This window comes from Notothenia rossii (assembly GCF_949606895.1).
Source record: "Notothenia rossii genome assembly, chromosome: 6".
Taxonomy (NCBI): domain Eukaryota; kingdom Metazoa; phylum Chordata; class Actinopteri; order Perciformes; family Nototheniidae; genus Notothenia; species Notothenia rossii.
Genome location: NC_136909.1, coordinates 64,781,910 through 64,792,474, shown reverse-complemented (window position 1 = coordinate 64,792,474; position 10,565 = coordinate 64,781,910). Strand labels below are relative to the sequence as shown.

The following is a 10,565-nucleotide window of genomic DNA, read 5'->3' as shown; positions in this document are numbered from 1 at the left end:
TTATAGCAGAACATTATCACATTGGCCAATGCAGTATGCTTCCGGATGATGTCTCTTTACACTTTGGCAATATTTCAGTCAGGCTCAACTGTTTTGTTAGAGCCCTCTCTGTTCAGATTCATCTGACAAAATAACAGTCCATTGAAAAGCATGAGAAGATTTTGTCTTGTGGCCAAAAACAACCGTATCAACCCAAGACAACAACTACTGCCCATGTTTCACGTAGAAAGGCCTTTACCTAATGGATTGAACAGTCTCCAGGTTTGTATGGGAATACATGTTTTAATTCAACGAAGAATCTCATAAGATCTATCTGCCAATACACCCTGAAATACATTCTACGTTTAAAGTGTAATGTCCAGGGGTCTTGTTTTGCTTTGCCAAGTTCCACGGACACTTGAAAGGAACGAAAGGTTACTGTTATTTGTTCTGTGCATTCTCAAGAGTAATGAAAAGTGAGTGTAGCAGCAGGTGGCAGCTAGGAACTTGTACCATTTTCAGAGTTTTGCGTGTACTGAGCACTGTGCTGAAGCCAAGGAGCCAGATGCACTTAAGCAGTGAAGTGTCTATAAGTGTGTGTGTATGTGTGTATGTGTGTGTATGAGTGTGTGTCAAGGACAAGGGTGTGTAAGAGCGTTTGGCTGTCTTCCCTGCTGCACCTCCTTAACCTAATTAAACATCTCGCCAACAGCCTTGCTCCTTTGCCAACTTCAATCACACACACACACACACACACACACACACACACACACACACACACACACACACACACACACACACACACACACACACACACACACACACACACACACACACACACACACACACACACACACACACACACACACACACACACTTTGTATTGTATGAGAGAGGTTCCAGGTTGAATTGAGGCGCATATTTGTAATGTTCAGAGGTTGTTGTGTTTAATACTCATGAGAATATTTGTCATTGTTCAAATGATAATAAACATTAGCATAAAGCATATTTGTCCACTGATATGTTGATAAGAGTATTACAAACTTGAAAAATATTCCTCTAAGGTAGATTTAGAGCAGATCAAAAATGTGCGATTCATTTGCGATTAATCGCGATTAACTATGGACAATCATCCGATTAATCACGACTAAATATTTTAATCGACTGACAGCCCTAGAAAAGGTGTTTCCGGTCCTGGCAACCAAACGGAAATGTAGTACCGCCGTTTGGCCACCAATAATATTTTCATCTGAGTCCGGCGCACTTCCTGGGGGCTTGGTATCCTCCCTTCCGTCTCCTCCCGCACCCCTCCTCCCTCACCCGTCCTGGGTTGTGGTCGGATAGTTTAAAAATCAGCTCCTAAGTTCTAACCCTCCTATTCCTTGACCTCTGAGTGAAACGTCACGGGGTTAAGGGATAGTGGATAGGAGAATTCAAAAGGACTTATCCGACGTGTTTATGATGCGCCAGCGGACGTCATTGTGTGCGTCTGCTGCTGTGGTGAAACTATGGAAACTACAGTGTTCTATACAACGGACTACATGGATGTTTAATAAGAACGAGGGACTACTGTAAACTCATCTAGAGACTCTACACCGTGCTCTGATGCTGTTGTTTTATGCTTTATGAACGTGGAGAACAGAGAAACATATTCTTCATGACCAAAGTTGTAATTGAAATAAAAAAGGAAAGTGAAACTTATGCTCGTCACCCTCTCCCTCCGTCCGGTCGACAGTATGATCCCAATACGTATGATTGTATGAAAATCTCTTAAAATAAATACAAATGTATTTATTATAAACGTTAGTCCTTAACACCTATCACTGTGTATATCACCATTCAAACATCTTTTAAAAGTTGAACAAACCCCACACAGCTCAGTGAAATGTTGACTTTATTTGATAATTTCAGTAAAACTATGTTCATATTTCTCTTTTTGATTATAATACTGATGAACGTTCAAAACAAAGCACTTTGGCAAGTTACCACATACGTTTTAAAATGCTTAATAAGTACCGTAACTTTCATGATATAACTTCTCCGTCATAATCGTCTGTTTCCGTGAACGGCCGACTGTTGTGTGACGGCAAATGCTGCGGCTGCAAGGCATTGTGGGGTAGCATTTTCTCCTCTCCTTTCGGTTAGGGAGGTCCAGTGGTTCCTAAGCTAAAGGAGGTTATAAAGGAAGTTTGAAACCACCAACACTGTGCAGACTGCAAATTCTACTGCAACATTCTGCTGCACTCTTTCATATAACACAAACATGCCTGACAATAGATCTCAATAGTCATCTTTTATGGTGTACATGCCTTTTTAATAACATGTTTGAATGGAACATTCATAAATCTAAATAAATATAACTTAAATATACATGACCTCTTAAATTCAAATAAAGTGAACATTAACACCAATATTATCATTTATAAAATGCTATAACAAAAAAAACAACATAAACAGCACCTTTGTTTATTAAATACTGTATATACCAACTACAAAATAAGCAGGTATTAAAGTGTAAACGGACAACAAAACGGAAATGCCTGATGGTGGTGCTAAATCAGAGCCTATTACCTGTTCTCAGTCTTTTTCTCATCATGCATCTTGTGTGTAGTGATCCAATATCGTTACCATAGCCTTGCCCTTTAACAGTTATTACGAGCCCTGGCTCAGCCTTACTCAACAAGAGCGCAGCGCCTAGCCTTCTTACAGGCAAAGTCACTGATCAAGTCCTTGAAGTCCAGCTTTCTAGCCAACTTGCTTTCAATGGACAGCATGGCAAGACTGCAAAGCCTTATGGGGGGACAGGGCTGCTTAGCCTGGAGATGGATCTGTTGGTCCTGGATACATACTGATTTAGTATGAATAGCTGCTAAAAATGTACCTGCATTTATTAAATGTCAGCTAAAAGAGGAGTGAAATGAAAAACCTCAAAACAATTATTATTGACAATGGACAATGGAGCTAACAGACTAATTTCCACCACTCATAGACCACACCCACCTTTTCCTTGAAAAACTGGGTGACATACTGTCACCCTTTAGTCCCTCTCTCTTTTCTTTCTCTCCTTTATTTTCTTTTTGAAAGCCTGACTTTGTTAGTCGTTGAGACATTAGGCGCGTTCACACCAAGTACTTTTCCCACAAAGGTTCCTGAGAACTACGATTTAGTTGCGTTCACACCAAAAAGTCCCAGGAACTAAATTAGTTCTAGAGAACCTTTTTTACCCCCTTTTCCGTCCCTGCTAGAGAGCAGGGACTTTCGTGGGAGAAAAAGGTTCCTGTGTCTGATTGGCTGGGCGGAATGCAAACCACGCCCCGTCAAATTCCCAAAAATGTTTGTGAAGCCGCCATTTTATTATCCTCTCATTGCATTATTAGCATTAGCCCAGCGCAGAAACGCAGAGAGACTAACTTATGACAACACAACATAAAACATGGGAGTGGTGGAGATGAGGAGGTGTCGGCGTTCTGGCCGTTTACTCGGAAGGCTTCAGTAGAAGCTGCTGCCAGTCCCTAACTCCGGGGACTTCCGGCCGGGGATTTGGGGCGGCAGTATACGCCGTGAAGTTGTTTGCGGCCTGCCAGTAAACCCAAAGCAGAAGAAGAAGAAGTGATGTCAGCGGCTTCATTTGCCTAATCCACCCCCAGGAACTAATTTCCGGTGTGAACGCGATCCGCACTTAGTTCATGAGAACTAAAGAGTTCTCAGGAACCTTTGTGGGAAAAGTACTTGGTGTGAACGCGCCTATTGTACACACATAAGTACTAGCATCCCTCCTCACATGCTCTCCCTCTCTGCCAGAAAGTGCAGTGCCCACAGCGTTTGGAGGCAGGACCAAACCATTACATGTAAATAGAGGGGGGTGTTCAGAGGCTTTGGATAATTAACTTTTGGAAGAAAATAAGTTAAATGAATCGTAAGTTTAGTGAGTACATTATCAATATGATGTTATATTAATGTTAAATATTGATGATTGATGAAAGGTTACTTAAACATTTTTTTCTGAATGTTCTAAAAATGTTTGGGGCCCCTGTCAGTCATGGGCCCTTAGAATCGTCCTAATCCTCCCCTGCCTACATGCCAACCTTTCCAAATCCAAAAGAGGTAGGTTTGTGGGCGGCAAATGTGCACGCAATGAGGTAATCAGAATAAATGAAAATTGAAATTCGGTAGGGAAAGCCAGCTAAATCGGTAGGCGGTAGAAACATGTCAAAAGCTGTAGACTACCGCCCCGGAAATCGGTAGGGGTTGGCAGGTATGCAGTGGAGTAGTGTAGTGTTGGTTTGTACATGGTAGCGAATAGATAGATAGCTAGCTAGCGTTAGCTAGTAACGTTAGCTTGATAGCAGCCATGTCCATCTTCAAGCCGGTGACCGTAACGTTAGCCTAGCTAGTGCTAGCCAGCCAACTGTTGCTGACTGTTCCATTGTATGTAGACTAACGTCAGTAGCGTTTCCAAATGTTGGCAGAAGGCTTATGCTGTATTCGAATGAAAGAGCGAAAAATTAACACTTTAACAGGATAGACTGGCATAATCACCATTGGTATAAGCTAGTTATCTTAGCATTGCTGCTAGCGTTGTATTCTGAAGCCATGGGCTAACTAACTTACTAGTAGGCTAGCTGATGTTAGCTAGCTAATGAATGTTTCTTGCGCTAGGTGCTTGGTGGTTTCATGACATAATTGTCTAATCAAATTAGGCCTAATCTAAATCAGTGTCAAAGTTGGCCAAGTAACGTTAGTTGCTCTCAAAATGTTCTTAATGAATTCTTAGACTGCGCAAAGTTTGTTCTTAAAAGTCAAGTAGCCTACAGTGAATGATGAGTGCCCTGTTTTGAGAGCAGCATGCCTAGACATAAAAAGTTGAACTTTTTGTTGTTTTTAGCCTCACTGTAGCCTGTGGCTTACCAAGAGTTTTAAACTGCGGTCAAGCCAGCCTCCACTTGGAAAAACCTAGTCAAGCCAGCCCTCACGTGATATTGCGGTGCGAGAATATCCTATGCATTACGGTAGAGTAAAACAAAATCATCCCTCTGTGTTTAGATGAGAATTAAACAAAAACTGTCCAGTATCAAAGACTCACTTCACTTCAGGGTGATAGCAGGACATCCCATCTAGTCACTCAGAAAAAATCAGGACATTCTGATTTATAGTTTCAAAATAAAAGACCTTTGAAGTCTCATATATGAGCTATCATCTCTGTTTTTAGATGAGAATAAAAAAAAACTGAATGTCCTGATTTTTTCTGAGTGACTAGATGGGGTGTCCTGCTATCACCCTGGAGTGAGATGGATCTATGATACTGGACAGTCTTTGTTTTATTCTGGCCACATGAAATGTCAAATGTTAGAAATCCGCTGTTTATTATTTAAAGTTTTACGTCCGATTCGCTCCTTTTTTCCTCTCCGTACACAGCTCCAGTTTGGGCATTGGCCTGTCATCAGATTTCATTTTTAGTTGCTGCTGTAGCGGAAGTTTAGTAAAATTATTTTTGATGAAATACTCCAAATCTCCACCCTCCATAATTGCACTTGCTTCAGTTGCTTGTTACTTTTTAAGGGCGGTGATGACAGTTACAGTACGAACTGAAGTTGATGCGATTTGTTGGATTGTGAGGCATGGCGTGGGCCTCATCTGATTGGTCAATCCCTCTATGTTTTCTACCAAGGGAAGACAATTTCGGCTATAGCCTCCTCTCGCAACAGAGAGTGCAATCTACTGTTTCATCATAACATCTAGAGGGGCGTTCTTTCACTCTTTGTAAAATACTCAATGAGAATTGGGGAGAGATGGGCCGGCAGAATAATTACCGAAACTAAACGAAGTGTTTTTATTTATTTATTAAAATTATAACTACAATCCAAAAAAACAGGGGTAGCCTGGCTTCCCTTGGCCTCCAGGAGAAAACGCCACTGAGTTCAAGGGATAATTCTCACCCACCTCTGTCTCTTGCCCTGCACTTGTATGTGCCAGTTGAGCTGGTTCTTCCACCAGCTCAACTCTGTCCCTCATCATGAACGCAGGAGGCTGGCTACCTGAACTCGCACCCTCATCATTCTCTTCATCATCTTGCACTTGTTCTAAGCTGCTGCTGATAGTGCTTGTAGCAGCGCTGCTGCCAAAAAGGTCTGTCAATTTGCGACATTTATTTGCTTCACCTGCGAGTGACTTCACCTTTTTTTCTCTTGCCTTCTCGGCCCCACCTTTTTCTTTTCGTTTTCTTTGATTTTTATCCATGTTTTTTCATTCTCGTCTGCCGCGGCGTCTAATCCCTTCTCTTCGTGTGGCCGGTCTTTTTTCTTCTTCATGTGTGATTATATGACAGATAAGAACCAGACAACTACATTAGCGGCCGCTGTCGCCCTCTGTCGGCCGTCAGCGCAACTTAAATGATGACGTTAAACAAAGAATGTTTAAAGGGCCGGCCGGCCGTCAACGGCCCTTGACGACCGGCCGTTCTGTGGTTCTCCAGATTCTACATATGGCCAGTCCGCCCCTGGTTGGAGGTCAAAGAGGAATGGCCTTTTCTCTTCTCTCAGAGAGGGCTTTGCTCCCACTTTGGCCTCCTGACGGACGTCAACATCCTTCACTAGCTCCAAGAGGCCCTGGGTCAGAGAGGACAGACCATCTTGCAGTTCTGCCAGAAACTGGACAACCCGAAGATCAGGGAAGTTCTGGCCAGCTATGATCCAGAGGCTTCGAGAAGGCTGCCTGCATCCTCCTGCTCTTATTATGGTGTACTTCAAGGAGCCTACGGAGAAACTGATCCTCGAAGTTGATGCTCGAAGTTGATGTAAGTTTTTTAAATGTATTTATATATTTAAAATGCTAAACAAGTGATTACATCAGGGGCGACTGAAGCTCAGTTGGTAGAGCTGGTCGTTCATCGACCGTAGGGTTGGGGGTTCGAATCCTGGCTCTGATTGTCCGCATGTCGGAAGCGTCCTTGAGCAAGACACTTAACCCCCAAGTTGCTCCAAATGGGTCTAGCTGATGTGTGGTGAGCTGTAGTGCGCGGATTAGCTGTTGCCTTAGCATCACCCAGTCGGGGGCTACACATTGGTTCGTGGACGTCCATTTGTAAGCGCTTTGGGTGCAATGAAAAGCGCTATATAAATGCAAGTAATTATTATTAGACCATTTATTATGTTCTGATTTACCTCTGACCAATGAACGATCTTCATCCTTGCATAATGTTAAATCTATGCTATTGTGTGCTACTTTGTTACAGACCTGTGCCACTGCTGCTGATGTAGTGAATATTGAGGCAGAGGGAGGAGGGCTAGGGAGTTGCTTTGTCGTTCAGCCAGATTCTCCTATCTGCAGGGACTATGATGTACCTCACTGATGGTGGAGTAGAAAAGTGCTGTCCACCTGAAGTGGAGGGTTCTGTGTCATGTCCTTGCATGTTCTGCACTGTATATTTTCCTGCTTTTTGGTCCTTGGCCAATCATGAATGTTACTCGGATCTGGAATTAACATTTCTAGCTCAAGTATTATTTTGTTTCGATTGATTCTAGGAATGTACCTATCCACAATAATGCATGGCGGGGTATCTGTTCATTTCAGGTGACACAATGAAGCCTTCTGGATGGATGCTATCCATCGAGGGACAAGTTGTAATGGGCCCACACCCATTTCTTTTGCATGGGGTATCTGCTTTATTCAGCAGCTACTATGTCTTCAACCTCGAGTATCCCGTTGGATCATGCACACTGGAGTTCATCCAAAGGTAATGTAACACTCAAACACATGATCAATGTCATCAGTAAGACTTATCATGCAAAGTTGTGTTTCACTATCTGGTTATTAAGTCCATGCCTTTCTACAGAGGCCATAAAGTAGATGAAATGCTTTGAGTATGAAGCCTGGAACCAACTCTGCGAATTGGGAACACACCATCACTTGATGTTGCTGGGCTATCTTGTTAAAAATTGACATGGCTTAATTCACATTATAGCATGGCTTCAAAATTTGGATAAGTAAGTAAACCTTATTTTAGAGGTACCTGAGGCACTGCTAGGCTAAAAATAATGTTATTGTGAGAGGATGATCCAACAGGTTTGGACTAGTAACAGTCTTCATCAGGGTGTGGTGTGGGAAAAGAGACAGGGGAACACCTTGATAAATGCTGCCTGCAATACATGAGTCTATTTAAAACTGAAACTTATCTTTGCTTATTAGCAGGTGCTTCTTGGGCATCAACCCAGAGAAAGGCCCCAAGGCAAAGAAGCGAAGCTCCATTAACCCTCACGTGAGCACCCTTCACCGGAAGCTGATAGACTTTGAATGGTCTGCATAGACAACTGTCATGATCCTGTCGTCCCTGCGCCTCTTTTTTTCTTTTGAGTGCGTGCATGAAAACTGGTAGTTTATTAGTTCCTTTTTTCACCATGCTGTTGTAGAACACACAAGCATGTAGTTTCATGTATTTCAGAATATGGTTATTTTGTCTACATAGATTATAAGCGTATGAATGCACATACAGTACACCATGGATTTGAGCAGGCAGAGATACATCCTTTTCATTGTGGTAAAATGTAATCAGGTCCCTGAAAATACTCGATTTCACCCATTAGCGGGGAGGCTGTTTATTTGTTTATTTAAAGGATCCGTTTATTTAAAGGATCCGTTAAGGGATTATCCGTTTTTTATGGATAGTTGAGGTGAACTAGTTCATGATGTTTTCAACCTGTTTGTTTAATCTGCAGGTTTAATTTAGTCAATAAATATGCCAGTGGGCTTCCATTGATTTGACCTCATTTGTGCGTTTGGGGTGTTGTTTTTAATTGTACAATAGCCTACGTGTATTTTTGTAGTCCAGCTCCAGTATCTCCTGGAGGAAGCTCACACTTTGGTTTCCTGTCAAATACTATTGGATGACGTGAATCACGTCATCCAATAGTATTTGACAGGAAACCATTGTATAACATAATTTTATCGCAAATATAGCACAAAAACATGCATTCATTTATTCTTGTACTAGCGTCAGTGCCGCTTCTCAAAAATGAAGAGCTGCTCATTTGACCAAGCAAAAGGGAGAGATGGCTGAGTTGACTGCAGTAGTTTACCGCAGTGCAGAATCGCTGTATAGTTAAAATCTCCTAAAAATGTTATCCATTTTAGACAGAGGCTTATTATATTTACAGACCTTAATAACATTCATTTTCTTGGCTCAATGTGTGTCTTGGCCATTTTCTTTGTGATCGCTAAATTCACCTTGTTTCCCCTTGTTTATAATATTATCACCATTCCAAGCAAACGAGTGCTTTTGTTTTGAAATAACTTCCGCGAGTTTCGCACCCCTCGCTCGAATGACCATTAGACCATTTAGTAAGGTAAAAAAGAAAAAACGCCTCGCAGACGCTCTTCCGTTTACTTTTTTAATAAAGAAAAACAAATGGTCCGAAGATACACGGATTCATCTCCCTCCCCATCATGTTGATTTGAATCCGAAGTTCTGAACATGAGCCCGCCCCGCTCGACCTTCTGAGCCAATCACAGTGCGATAATGACCTGCCTTCCGTTTCAACCATACTCCTTCCGTTTCCACTATACTTTCTCTCACACATACATGAATTCTTCTCTTGCATACATATATTGTCTTCAGACATGCATATATTATTTATAATATTAAATGTAAACATTGAAAGAATGTGCATGAGAGCGAAATGTATACATATGAGCGTTAAAATATATGAATATGAGAGCAACATTTGTGTGAGTGAAAAATGTATAAATATTTTTGTGACAATATATGAATGTGTGCATTGAAATATGATAATATGAGATCCAAATGTATGAATGTGTGAGTGTAAATATATATGTGTGTGGGAGTGAAAATGTATGTATGTAAAAGGAGAATGTATGTGTGTGAGAGGAACAATGTATGTATGTAAAGGGAGAATGTATGTGCGTGAGAAGACCAGTATGAATTACGACCTGTACGGCCCCTCATATGTGGGTTCATGTGCACATACTAATACCCTTGTTTTATATCCAGGAAACTTGTACTTCAAACTTTGCAACAAACTATTGCAAACTTCCAGAAAAGTTGGACTTCAAACTCTGTCACAGGTTAAAGCCTGGTTGAAACTTGTGCAAAGCATCATGGGTTGAGCTAGGAGTTAAAAAACATAGGTTTATAGCGCCTTTTAATGTCAGTGATTTTATCGATTAGCTATTTCTGGCTGTCATTTTCTAAAAAGTTGGGCGCCTTATTACCAATATTTGGAAGTGTGTGAACAGTGCTGCCACAGTTGCCATAGCTTCGTTCTTTGAGTGATAATAAAGCCACTTTTGGCTAGCACAATCTCATGCAGGGACACTATGGCTAGCATAAACCTGGCTTTCATTTGTCAAAGGAAAAAATAGCATGGGGAGTAATATCACCCCAGCCAGAGGTTTAGTTTGTATCCCAGCCTCCACGCCTCTCCCCATGGCCCGGGATTATTGTCCCTGGCGGGGGCTGGTGAACGACCACATCCTCTACAAGCGCCTGCCCATCCAGATAGATGTCACAAATAATGGGGGGAGCGTTGGGAGTTTTTGATTTATGTGTGTGTTGAGACCTCTGGAAGAGGAAG

General features: G+C 41.8%; 1 long non-coding RNA gene across 1 annotated transcript; it reads left to right on the top strand.

Annotated features, from left to right (window-relative positions):
* Window positions 1-5,926: 5,926 nt before the first annotated feature.
* On the top strand, window positions 5,927-8,695 carry LOC307045221. Its single transcript, XR_013809824.1, has 3 exons — window positions 5,927-6,772; window positions 7,211-7,711; window positions 8,167-8,695. It is a non-coding gene; the product is annotated as an uncharacterized lncRNA (long non-coding RNA).
* The last annotated feature ends 1,870 nt before the right edge of the window (window positions 8,696-10,565 follow it).